This window comes from Ovis aries, chromosome 2, assembly GCF_016772045.2.
Source record: "Ovis aries strain OAR_USU_Benz2616 breed Rambouillet chromosome 2, ARS-UI_Ramb_v3.0, whole genome shotgun sequence".
Classification (NCBI taxonomy): domain Eukaryota; kingdom Metazoa; phylum Chordata; class Mammalia; order Artiodactyla; family Bovidae; genus Ovis; species Ovis aries.
In genome coordinates this window covers 55,117,264-55,131,325 of record NC_056055.1, presented here as the reverse complement: position 1 = coordinate 55,131,325, position 14,062 = coordinate 55,117,264, and the positions used below count along the sequence as shown (strand labels likewise).

Genomic DNA, 14,062 nt, shown 5'->3' with positions numbered 1-14,062 from the left:
TCTGACCACCGTGTAAATGTTAGGGAACTGTAGGGCGAAACCACTTACCCTGGCCAGGCAGGAAAATAACCAGGTGCATGCAGGCATGCTGCAGTACTTCTGTCGTGCCCGACTCTTTGCCACCCCATGGGCCATAGCCTGCCGGCTCCTCTGTCCATGGGATTCTCCAGGCAAGAATGCTGGAGTGGACTTCCGTGCCCTCCTCCAGGAGATCTTCCCAACCCAGGGATCAAACCTGCATCTCTTAAGTCTCCTGCGTTGGCAGGCAGGTTCTTTACAACTAGTGCCACCTGGGAAGCCCAACCATGTGCATAAGTTGGCTCATAATGAGGTCCCAATAAACAACAAGGAACTGACAAGCGGCTGCCAAAAAAAGGACCAGAAGAATTAGGGTGGGGCCAAAAGGAGGGAGGAGACACCAGCCTGTTGGCCCTGCCAACCACCCAGGAACCCTCACCCTTGGATCTATCTTGACTGGGACATGTGGGCCCCACTGCAAGGGCCCTGAGTTGGACCAGATATGGGCACAAGCACGATGATTGGCCAGACAGTGTGAAACTAACCCCACCTCCATAAAACCTAAGACCGCCAGCCTTGAGGCAGAGCAATTCTTTTGGGTTCCATTACTCTGTGCTGTCCCGTCTAGTGCCCCTTTTCAGCAAAGTCTTTAGCTTTGCCGTGCATGTGTCTCCTCAATTCATTTGCGAGTGTTAGACAAGAGCGCACTCTTGGGCCCTGGAAGGGGTCCCCTTCAGCAAACAAGCTCATTCCAACCTGGGCTGTCCTGCCAGGGAGGCCCTGGAGAATGAGAGGCCACATGGAGAAGTGCAGAGCCAGCCCTGTGGGAAGGTACCTGTGAGTAAGCTTGTAAGTGGGTCCTCCCCGAGCTGAACCTTGAAGTGACTGCAGCTCCTAGAGACACTCTGATCTGCAGTCTTGGGAGGGACCTTGAGCTAGAACCACCCACTTCAGCCTCTTCTCCATTGCAGAGTCACAGAAGCTATGAGGTAATAGGTTGCTAAATTTTGAAATAATTTGTTGTGCAGCAGTAGATAACTAAAACGTAGGGCTGGCATGTGTTCATGTTCTCCAGAGTGTGTAATGGGTTGCTTTGCTCATAATCGGAGTTTGCTATATGACTGTTGGAATCAGAGGAGTGTTGCCTTGAGAAATTTTCAAGATTAGTTCATTCTAGGTTTGTAAGGGATGTATTCACTGTAGGTTCCAGGGAAAATATGCTTGAATAAGTTATCATAAAAATTAAAAAAGGGTGGAGGTCAGGGTGGGGGTAAACATGTGATAAGTTTGAGGAAAACACGATTAGACTTCTAGACAATTTGAGTTTTCCTGTGCTTGTGGCTCTCTAACTGGATGAAATGAGACTTAAAAAAGAAAAAACAATCATTTGAAAAGGACTGAAGCCCAAGTACCCAAATAAGTATCTGCAGTATGATAAAGCCCAGGAAGTGTCAAAAATGTCAGCCGGAGGCCACTGTTTGAGGACTGAGCACAACACTGCTGAGTCTGAGTTTGCATTTAGCAGCATCCAAAGAACTCTGCTTCACGTCTATTTATTCCCCTACTGCACACCTTTTCCTCAACATCCTGACATTTACATTTTCCTTTTTTTGTTGACATATAGTTGGTTTACAATATTATGTAAGTTTCAAGTGTACGACATAGTGATTCCCAACTTTTAAAGGTTATACTCCATTTATATTTATAATAAAATATTGGCTTTATTCCCTGTGTTGCACAGTATATCCTTGTATGTTATTTATTTTGTACATAGTAGTTTGTACTTCTTACTCCCCAACCCCTCTCTTGCCTCTCTCCACTGCCCTCTCCCACTGGTAACCACTAGTGTGTTCTATGTACCTTGACACTGATTTTTCATTTTTTCTTTTCCATTATAGTTTATTATAAGATATATGAATACAGTTCCATGTGTTATACAGTAGGACCTTTTTGTTTATTTTCTATATAGCAGTTTGTATCTGCTAATCCCAAATTCCTAGTTTATCCCCTTCTTCTCCCTTTGGTAACCATAAGTTTGTTTTCTATGTCTGTGAGTCTGTTTCAAGAACAAGTTAATATGTGTCATATTTTAGATTCTACCAATAAGTGATGTCATAGGATATTTGTCTTTCTCTGATAAACTGATAATCTCTTGGGTCATCTATGTTGCTTCAGAGGGCATTATTTCATTCTTTTTAATGGCTGACTAATATTCCATTGTGTGTGTATATGTCTCTGTATACACATACACATTGATATTTATATTTTCTAATCAACAACTCCCAACTTGCCTTGAATGATCTTCTGAAAGGAAGAACAACACATGCTGCTGGGATTTGGAAGTAGCTAGACACATGCCCTCCTTCTATTTTGCAAAGTATACTCCTTGCCTGTCTCAGCGTCACTCCGGTTTCTTTCCGAGTGTGCCTGAGAGGAAGGAGAAGCGATTGAAGACAAGCTAGCAACTCACCTCTCACACAATCAGAAGCTTGTCCACAGAGTGACAATCTGCTGTTCACTACCGTTTAGGACTACCACCCAAAATGTTCCCTGGGTGCTCCTGAATGCTGCTGTTGGCTCCTTCCACCACACGCACACACGTACAAGAGTGTAATGCACTCCATTGAGAAGTCTGCTCTTGGGAAGAATGCTGCCAGCTGGAACCAGCAGTGGAACGTCCTTCTCTTAGTACTTTAGGACATAATGGAGACTGACCTTCTGGGAGACCGACTGCTGACTAGGAGAGGAATGAAGACTTTCAAATGAGCTTGTTTGCACTTTTCTGGAGAAAAGTCTTGACTTGGATGACACCCAATGTAATACAGTTTATTTGGTGTAAGTTCAAGGATTTTTCTTTTCATTTTCTCATTTTCTGAACATAGGGCTTTCTTTTTGAGGAATTTTCCCCCCACTGTTGTTGTCATGTTTGGCCTCATTTTGAAGAGTGAAAAATTATTTAAGAGAAAGGCTCAATTAAGTTTTATATATTAGCCTGGCTATTGCGTGTGTTACTCAGCTAAGAAAGAGCCAACTAAAACTAAATAACTCTGTGATTCAAGGCACAGCACTTATAGAATAAGTGTCAGGAAAAATTGTTTCTCTTATGATCTGAGGGGTACCCCAAGCAAGCTCTTCTGAGCTTGGAGGAATTTTGAAGTTGTTGCTTTATAGATCTTGCCGGAAAGATCCTCTGGGAGTAAACAGGCTTCAACTTCCTCCTTATTCCTTTCCCCACATGCCTGCCTCACCCTTCCCAAAGACTTTTCTCTCTGAAGAGCATTCTCCTCCTGAAGATTCACCTAACTCTACATTTAAAAAAAAATATTTATTTTTGGCTATGCTGGATTTTCTTTGCTATGCAAGGGCTTTCTCTAGTTGCCCCAAGCAGGGATTACTCTCTCGTCGCAGTGTGCAGGCTTCTCATTGTGGTGGCTTCGCTTGTTGCAGAGCACAGGCTCTAGGGTGAGCGAGCTCAGTAGTTGTGGTATATGGGCTTAGTTGCCTTGCTTTATGTGAGATCTTCCTGGACTGGGGATTGAACCTGTGTCTCCTGCATTGGCAGGCAATTCTTAACCACTGGACCATCAGGGAAGTTCGCATAAGTCTATGTTTTAAGGGAATATGTTTTCATTCCAATCCCAAATAAGGGAAATGCCAAAGAATGTTCAAATTACTGTACAGATGCACTCTTTTCACATGCTAGCAAGGTTATGTTCAAAATCCTTCAAGCTAGGCCTCAGCAGTACGTGAACTGAGAACTTTCAGATGTACAAGCTGGGTTTAGAAAAGGCAGAAGAACCAGAGATCAAATTGCCAACATTTGTTGGATCATAGAGAAAGCAAGGGGATTCCAGAAAAACATCTACTTCTGCTTTATTGACTACATGAATGCCTTTGACTGTGTGGAGCACAACAAACTGGAAAATTCTTAAAGAGATGGAAATATCAGACCACTCTACCTGTCTCTTGAGATACCTGTGTGCGCATCAAGAAGCAGCAGTTAGAACATGGAATAATGGACTGATTCAAAATTGGGAAAGGGGTATGTCAAGGCTGCATATTGTCACCCTGCTTATTTAACTTATACGCAGAGTCCATGATGTGACATGCTGGGTTGGATGAATCACAAGGTGGAATCAAGGTTGCCAGAAGAAATACCAATAACTTCAGATATGCCTATGATACCACTCTAATGGCAGAAAGTGAAGAGGAACTAAAGAGCCTCTTGATGAGGGTGAAAGAGGAGAGGGAAAAAGATAACTTAAAACCCAACATTTAAAAAACTAAGATCATGGCATCCGGTCACATCACTTCATGTCAAATAGAAGGGGAAAAAGTTGAAGCAGTGACAGTATTTTCTTGGGGTCTAAAATCACTGAAGATGGTGACTGCAGCTATGAAATTAAAAGATGCTTGCTCCTTGGAAGGTAAACTATGGTAAACCTAGACAGTGTATTAAAAAGCAGAGACATCACTTTGCCAACAAAAGTCCATATAGTCTAAGCTATGGTTTTTCCAGTAGTCATGTACAGATGTGAGAGTTGGAACATGAGGAAGGCTGAGTGCTGAAGAATTATGCCTTCGAATTGTGCTGGAGGAGACTCTTGAGAGTCCCTCAGACTGCAAGGAGATCAAGTCAGTCAGTCCTAAAGGAAATCAGTCCTGAATATTCATTGGAAAGACTGATGCTGAAGCTCCAATACTTCGGCCACCTAATGTGAAGAGCCAACTCATTGGAAATGACCCTGATGCCAGAAAAGATAGAAAACAGAAAGAGAAGGGAGCGGCAGAGGATGAGATGGCTAGATAGCATCACTGACTCAATGGACATGAATTTGAGCAAACTCTGGGAGAGAGTGGATGACAGAGGAGCCTGGCCTGCTGCAGCCCACTCAGTCACAGAGTCAGGACTTAGCAACTGAACAATAACAAGAAACCATGCTGGACTCTGGTCAAAGAAGTTATTTCTAATACATATTTATTAGATATTAAAAATAATAGTTTGATCCTTCTTGCAGTCAGGCATGCATGTCTTAATTGGCTCAGCAATCAAAGCCTGGACTACAACCAATACTTTTTGTTCACTCCAGGTCTGAGGGCTCATTCCGGCTCATCATCCTGCCCATTCTAACCTAACCATTTCCAACCTTGATTTGCTTGATCTTGGAAATACTGAAGTGGATTCTGTTCTTCCCCGTCCCAAGCTTATTTCTGCCAAGGGAGATGCAGAAGCAGAATGGTGGTTCACATTGATGGCAATGAAACAGTGCACACGGCCCAACCCTGCCTCCCTCCTCTGTTTATCGTTTTGTCAACTTGGAAGACATTTGCCAGGGAAGAAAAGGCACGCATTCTTGGTATAATTTATAGTGCACTGTTAAGCGGATGGTATAAGTGGTTTATTTTTAAGGAGGTTATTACTGGTCACAAAACTTCAAGTCAGCTATTTGCAGAGAACCCTGATGAAGGAGGCCCCTGTTTGTGGCGTCCACCCTCCAGAGCATCTGACAAGGGCTTACTGTGCTTTTGCACCCAACCACATTTAATCCATTTATAAGACCCCTTTGTATGAGATGCCGTACCAGAGGAAATTAATGTAGGATATTGCAAACAGCTTTTAAGAATGTCTTTTCTATAGAAGAATTGTGTCATTCTGAGAGAAAGTGGGCTCCCCCCCCTCCACCCCACATTGTTATGACTTGACATCTCTGATGTGGAGCATTTCCAGCCAGTTATGATAAGAAAAGACTGAATTTTTCACTCTTGTGGAAACCACAGCCGAAGAATGCTATTAGATTATCTACTGTCTTACTCTTCTCCTATAAATATAAATATAAGTGTGTTTAATTTGGGGTCGGGTCCAAGTTTGGGGAAGAGAGGTGACAGCACTTTAAAACCAGGCAATGAAAAATTGTAAGTTCAAGATGACAATGACTAGTAATTTGGACAACAGAAGATAAACATGTGCCTTACAGGAAGGAAGATATTTCCTCATCCAGTAGGAAATTTTGGTTTTCTAATTTCTGGGAATGAAAACAAAATTTTTAAATTATAAGCTGACATCAGATGCCAACTTTGGGGGTTTTTTATTTTCTAAGTAGGGCATTATGAAGAAAGTAACTACTATCTTCAATTTCCTCATCCCAAGAAATAAGGACAATAAGATGTAAAGAAAAAGTGAGACATAATCCCATAGAAAACCATACTGTAATTAAGCCATCTCTATGTACGGTGTCACTGTACTAGACTTTGGGGGGTTTGTTTCTTCCTTTTAGAGCAGAGAGTGAACTTGTCCTTACTGCCTGGCTCCAGTTTAAAGCTTGGTGCTAGAAACGCTGCTCTGGGCATTTGAGTGCATCAGCTGTGAAGTCAGATGACCTATGGTCAAGTCTGTGCCTTGTCACCAGTGGTGTGTCATCTTGGGCAAGTTATTTCCCTGATTTTCCATTTTTGCACGTGCACAATATGGATAAGAGTGATACTCTTCATGAGGCTGCTGGGAGGATTACATGAGATAGGGGGAACTGATTGGTGCATAATGAATGCTCAATACTAGGCAGCTGTTATCAAAGGGCTGACATAGCCCTGAGGACCATTGTGAGCAAAGAATACAGAGTTAAAGCAGAGATTTTAAAAGAACTGACATTAGAAGAGCATAATTTTTTGTTTTTGTTTTTGCTAAAATTACCTAATTTTATCATTTATACTTATAAGCAATCATTTAGTAAATAAAGAGTATAAATTTGAAAGAATCAATATCTTATGAAAGTAGAGGTAGCCAATATAGAAATTGGAGTTCATAGAGGCAAAGCTTATTGCTTTTTTTCCTAATTGAAATATAGCTGGTGTGCCATATTGTTAGGGCATTCCTGGTGGCTCAGACAGTAAAGAATCCGCTTGGAATGTGGGAGACCTGGGTTTGATCCCTGGGTTGGGAAGATCCTCTGGAGGAAGACATGGTGACCCACTCCAGTATTCTTGCCTAGGGAACCTCCATGGGCAGAGTAGCCTGGTGAGCTGCAGTCCATGGGGTTGCAAGGAGTCGGACTCAGCTGAGCGACTAAGCACAGCACAGTACATTACAAAATGATCACCATGATAAGTCTAGTAATCATGTATCCCAATGCAAAGTTATTATAATATTATTGACTATGTTCCTTATGCTGCATATTACATCTCTGTAAATTATTTTTTGTATAGCTGGAGTTTTATACTTAATCCCCTTCACCTACTTTACCCAACCCCCTCTGGCAACCACAAGTTCATTCTCTGTATCTATGAGAACGTTTTTTTATTGCTGGTATTTTAAATACCTAGTTATGTATTTGGCTGTGCCAGGTCTTAGTTGCAGCACATGAGATCATCAATCTTCACTGTGGTTTGTGGGATCTTTAGTAGCAACATGAGAACTCCTAGTTGTGACATGTGGAATCTAGTTCCCTGACCAGGGATTGAACCCAGGACTCCTGCATTGGGAGCACGGAGGCTTAGCCCCCAGACCAACAGGGAAGTCCCTATGAGTATGGTTTTGTTTGGTCTGTTTGCTTTGTTTTTTAGATTTCGGTAGAAATGAGATCATATGGTATTTGTCTTTCTCTGTTTGATTTGTTTCACATAGCATGGTACCCCCTTAATCCATCCTCATGTTGTTATAAATGGCAAGATTTCATTCTGTTTTTAATGTCTAATATTCCATTGTATTTTTATATACCATAGCTTCTTTATCCATTCATCTATTGATAGATACTTAGGCTGCTCCCATATCTTAAGCTATTATGAATAATACTGCAATGAAGATAGAAGTGCGCATATTTGGGTGTATATATATTTTCAAATTATTGATTTTGTTCTCATTGAATAAATATCTAAAAGGGAAATCATTGGGTGGAATGGTAGTTTATTTTTAGGGTTTTGAGGAGCCTCTATACTGTTTTCATAGTAGACACACCAATTTACAGTCTCCCCAAAATGCAAAGGTTCCCTTTTCTCCACATCCTTGCCAACACTTATTATTTGTTGTCTTTTTTGTAACAGCCATTCTGACAGGTAGTAACTCATTGTGGTTTTGATTTGCATTTCTCTGCTGATTAGTGATATTGAGCATCTTTTCATGTGTCCATTGGCTATCTGAATGCCTTCTTTGTGTTCCCAGCACCACTAATTGAAGAGACTATCTTTTCCCCATTGTATATTCTTGCCTCTTTTGTTATAGATTAATTGACCATAGGTATGTGGGTTTATTTCTGGATTTTCTGTCCTGTTCCATTGTTCTATATTTCTGTTTTTTTGTGCCAGTACCATACTATGTATTTTTTTTTTTTTTTTTAATTACTCTTGCTTTGTAGTATAGCCTGAAGTCAAGGAGCCTGATTCATCCAGCTCTATTTGTCTTTCTCAAGATCGCTTTAGCTATTTGGGGTTTTTTGTGTTTTCATTAAAAGTTTAAATTTTTTTTTTGTTGTAGGTCTTTATAAATGGGGTTGTTCCCTTATATTCTATTATTTCTTCAAATAAGTTCTCTGCCCTTTTTTTCTTTCTCTTTCCTCCTTCTGGGACACCAATAATGCAAATGCTTACTTGATATTGTCCCCAGGGTTTCTTAAACCATCCTCATTTTTAAAAACTCATTTTTTTCTTTTTGCTGTTTAGCTTGAGTGATTGCCACTACTCTGTCTTCCTAATTGCTGATCTGTTCCTCTGTATCATCTAATCTACTGGTGATTTTTTTTTCTTTCTATAGTATTGTTTATTTTATTGTCTTTTTCAGTTCTGCTTGTTTCTTCTTTATATTTTCTAACTCTGATGGAATTCTTACTGTGTTTATCCATTCTTCTACCAAGTTCCTTGAGCACCTTTATCATCCTTGAATTCATGTTAGGTAGATTACTTGTCTGCATCTTGTTCAGTTCTTTTTCTGAGGTCGTGTCTTGTTCCTTTGAGACATATTCCTCTCTCTCCTCACTTTGCCCAATTCTCTTATTTATATCTATGTGTTACGTAGGTGAGTTATGTTTCCTGATCTTAGAGAAGTGGTGTTATGTAGGAGATGTCCTACGGGGCCCAGCGGTACACTCCTCTCTTGTCAACAGAGCTGTATGCAATAGTGGGCTATGTGTGCTCTTCTGGGAAGGCTGACTACTGTGGGTGCTCCAGTAGGCAAAGCTGGCTCTTGGCCTGGTTGGCTATAAGGCCCAGCCTCATACAGTTGCTATAGGCCTGCTGTGGGCTGAAGTAGGCTTTCTGGATGGTTGGCTGTGCAACCTGGATGTTCATCTGCTGGCCTGCTGGGTCCCACATAGCTGGTTGCATGGCCTGGAGGTACATGGCTGCTGCAGACCCATTGGGAGGCAGGGTAAGCCCCTGGTGCCAATAGGCTAGAAGGAGGATTCCAAAATGGTGCTTGCCAGCGCCAGTAACGTCATGATAGAATGAGCTCCCCCAACATTTCTGTTGCCAGTATCACCGTGCCCAGGGGGAGTCCCACTTGCCTCCTGATTCTCCAGTAGATTTTTCAAGATCAGTAAGTGGATGTGACCCAGGCTCCTTCTCATCTGCTACCTCTCTGCTGAGTCACAGAGCAGGTGAGATTCTATAACCATTAAGAGTAGAGTCTCTGTCTCCTATGGCTCTCTGCTCTCCTACGCATAAGCTTATTTTCAAAGCAGGATGCTCTGTGGTCTCATCTTCCCTATGCAGGATTCTGATGTGAGATCAGACCCCTCACTCCTTGGGAAGAACCTCTGCAGTTTGTGATATCCCTGCTGTTTGTGGGCCGCTGACCTCAGGAGTGTTGTTCCAGACTGTACTGTGTCCCTGCCCCTATACTTATCTGGTGTGACTCCTCCTTTATATCTTCAGTGGTAGAAATCTTTTCTGCTAGTTTTTAGGCTGTTGCTCTGTAAGTAGTTGATTTTGGTGTGCCCATGGGAGGAACTGAGTTCAGAGTCTTCTTACTCTGCCATCTGGGGAAGCTCCAAAGCTTATTGTTTTTTAAGCAAAGAGACATAAGATTTTGGTAATAGATGTAATCTAATCCCTGAGAGCTGTTGTTCTCTGTGGTCAGTTAGAGATATCTCAGTGCCCCCTTCAATACTTAGGTGCAGGAATACTCTTTCCACCATTTATTTTCTTTCTCTTGTTCCAATTTGTACCATTTGTCAATTTCTGATTAATAACTTGACTTTCTCAATACTTTTGACTGATTCTCATTTTTCCCCAGCCTCCATCCTTCTGACAAACTCCTCTTCATCCTTCAAGATAGCTTCTTTGAAAAAGATTTCTCTGTAACTTCCCTAATTCTTTTATATGAAATTGTGATTTTTAAAATTATCTTTTTTTTTTTTCATGAAATTGTGAGCTCTTAACAAGCAAAGATGACATTCTTATATTACTGGGAAGAGTTACCCTCTTTCCCAGGTGCCAAATCCAGTACAAACTATGCACTTAATAAGTACTTGTGGACTGGATATTGCATAAATACATTGAATGAGTGAAGATCAGTTTGTAGGTGAACAAGTGTTAGCCAGTGTGTTGTATCAGAGTAATGTGAATGAGCCATTTCTGGGAAAAAATGTTGATGTATTTTTAAACTGATGTGACAGGAAGACTTAAAGCAAAGAAGTTACTTTATACCAACCAAACAGTTGTAACAAGAGCAAGTCATATTTATTGACTGCTTACTATATGCTGACATTCTTTAAAGTGACTTATATATACATATATCATCTTCTGTAGTTTTTTCAGTAATCCCATGAGGTTGCTATTATATCCCACTTTATAGGCGAGGAAACTGAAGTTTAGAAGGGTTGAATAAAATCTCATAGACCACACAGGTGCTGAGTAGTGAAGCTGGGACTTGAACCCAAGCTCATGTGTCTGTTCCAACATATTTCGAAGTTATAGCCATCACCCTGAATAGCACCCTCAGAATAGCAGAGAACACATCATAGAATTTGAACAGTCTCTGAGGCAGGCTTTCACAAAAGCACTGCACTTCAAAGGAATGTGTCTTTAGAAATACATGGAACAGCTAAAGATTTCTGAAAGTTTGCTGATGGGTGAAATTATATATTTGGGTACTTGAAGACTTTTATATGGGAATGAAATTACTTTCACAGTAGGCAACAACTAAGAAAAAAAACTGGATACAAACGTGGGACATGCAAAGAAATTGTGGAAAATGCAGCCTAAACAATCCCAATTAATTACCATCTGAAGAGCTGAAACCCTCTGTGAATCTTACCATGTGACAAAGGAACCAATGTCCAATTGTAGAAATGTGAAGTTGCCATATTCTTCTGTAAGTGAAATGCAGAAAATGAAGTCAGTTCAGGTCTTTTTACGAAAGATCTAGGTGTTTTTTTTTTTTTTTTTTGGTCCCACAATGTTAAACTTAGTAAGCAAAGTTTTTTGTCATTAAGAATTTCTTCACTAAAGGACTATAGCAAGCTTTAAAAAATCTATTTATTAATGAAAACACACTGCTTAATTATCCACTAATTACAGTCTTTCAAAGTCTAGCAAGCACCTATTAATGGGAAACAACACAATTTAGAAAATAAACCACAATGAAATTCTGGAAGAATGAAAATACTTCACTACAAATGCTTTTGACCTCTTATCATCCCTTTAATGTTCACAAACTTTCTTAAGACTAGGTGTATGTTGACTATTACTTTCATGTTATCCACAGTTTCCAGCAGCAGTTGAACCTGATTGAATTCTCGTCTTCTCAGAACTGATCTAAATATTGGTTTCCTTTGAAGTCAGTTTTAACTGTGCTTTTGGAATAGCAGAGAAGGATCAGGACTATTTTCCCAATTTTCTTGACCATAGCTGCAACACCTACCTTTCTGATTTTTAAAGCCATTCCAATGAGCCAAAAGTCTGACAGGCTGAACAGAGAAAGGCAAATACTATATGGTTTCACTTCTATGTGATAGCTTAAAAAAAACTGAACTCGTAAGACCAGAGAGTAGAAGGGTAGTTATCAGGGGTTGGGGACTGGGGAATTGGAGAGATGTTGTTAGTCGATAAATAGGTTCTTGAGATCTAATGCAAGTGATTATAGTCAACAGTGCTGGATTATAAACTTGAAAGTTGCTAAGAGACTAGATCTTAATTGTTCCCATTACAAAAAAAGAAATGGTAATTATGTGACGTGATACAAGTGTTAGCCAGGGCTAAGGCAGTAATTATATTGCAATATATAAATGTATCAAATCAATATGTTGTATACCTTAAATGTATACAGTGCTATTTATTGAATATATCTCAAAAATTCAGTAAAAATATAAAAAGAGTCTTGAAGGCTTGAAATCTCTATGTGATATGACAAAGTGTGATTTTACCCTTTAAAGACAAGATAATACTCTTTATCCTCTTCCATCCTATTTTCTTTGGGGGAAAAGATTAATTGCAAGGGGGTTACGTGTGCTGCCTGTAATTATGTGCTATGTGTAAGAAAAGACTAAGTCAAGTGCCCAAATACAGCTTCTTTTAAAAAATAAGACCTGACTTGAGTGGATAGAACCAACAGTGGGAATCAGACCAAGGAAAGAAATCAACTCATTTGTCACCACATTTTATTATGAAAGTAACAATAGCATGAAGCAACTTAAAAAAAATTTAGAAACAACCTACATGTATTCTCAGTTAGGACTCATCACTGGTCCCTGACTGAACTGTAGAAAGATTTAAGCTGAAAGAAACCAAGTGTTCAGAATACATCAGTGAAATTCTCCTTAATTTAATGATCAGAGAAGAACACAATCAGAAGGTTAGATGTAGCATCAAATCCCTAAAAAAAATCTTAAAAGGCCGCACTTTGTCACATCAACTGGGACTAGATATAACACTGATTTCTTTCAACAGAATTGGGTAAATATTTGACCTCCAATGTCATTATGGTTAATGTATATTCTAGACCTCTGAGGACACAGATCGCAAGCTTTGCTTCCAATTGGCTCCCTAACAGCCTCTGCCTCTTGGGAAAGACTGATAATATACTGTGTCCTTAACTTGGTGCAGTTCAACTCTTAGCTGTTCAATAGATAAAACAATAATGATCTCATACTTTGGTGATTGAAGTTCATGTGATTTGTAAATCAGTACATAATAATAAACTCTGGGTTAACTATTAACGCTCAGAAAATATCCAGGGCTAATACCATTCTTTTATTTAATTCTAAAAAGACAGAGATGTAGAGATGTAGTTGGCTTACATACATGAAGTTGATGGCAATTTCATTAATATTTCTAGAACTTGTGTCTCTTTTGCAGTTCCCTGTAAGGATGCAACAAACTCGTCTATGTTAAATTACTCATTTTGATAACTATGTGAGAAGAAGAGGCACAGATGGTATTTCTGAGAATGACATCAAATGGCGTTTAAAATGCTCACTGGCAACATATCACATCTTTATATGTGAGTGGAAAGTCATCTTTTGGCTACATTAATGCTGCAAAAATAAACAGACTTTGGTCTCTGATGCAAAGTTTAAAGTTCTCATGGCAATATGTGTTTCTTCACTTTGCTTACCAGATACAATAAAATTGTCAATATTTATCAGTCAACTGTTTGTATTAAACACCCACTGTGTGTTTAGCATCAGGTGCAATGGAACCTTAGAGAGAAAGACATTCAAGGACTTTATAGTTTAATGGGGGGGAAGGAAAAATACAAATGTGTACATGTAAACAAGCAGGGCTGGAGATGTATAAACATACACACAGTCCTGACCATCTGTGCAAAGACGGAAGTGGAAACTGACTGGAAGGATAAAGGTGGGTGGGTAGAGGGAGAGAAGCAGCTGAAATGAGGTGAGTCTTGTTTTGTCAAGGCTGTATTGGAGTTTGAACAGAACGTGTTTTCCATTTTTCAGAAAATAAGTAATACACATGCATGAATAAAATTTTTCACTCCAGTTTTGGTGCAGTGGGTAGGTAGGGGTCTGTGGGATTTGAGGGGGAACTGTATTGAAGTGAGAGAAACACCAGCAACAGTGATTTTCAACGTGTGATCCTGACCATCAGCATCAACCTC

At 40.0% G+C, this 14,062-nt stretch overlaps 1 protein-coding gene across 4 annotated transcripts in view; it reads left to right on the top strand.

Annotated features, from left to right (window-relative positions):
• LOC121818625 (spermatogenesis-associated protein 31D4-like) overlaps positions 1 to 14,062 on the top strand; it is a 201,702-nt gene that overhangs the window by 115,598 nt on the left and 72,042 nt on the right. For 2 of the 4 annotated variants that reach the window (XM_060410899.1, XM_060410900.1), the window contains exon 1: positions 6,514 to 13,803. The exons of the other annotated variants lie outside the window; for them this stretch is intronic. The gene's annotated coding sequence lies outside the window, so the exon portion shown is untranslated. Of the gene's footprint in view, positions 1 to 6,513; positions 13,804 to 14,062 lie in introns of those variants that run through there. 4 annotated transcript variants of the gene reach the window in all.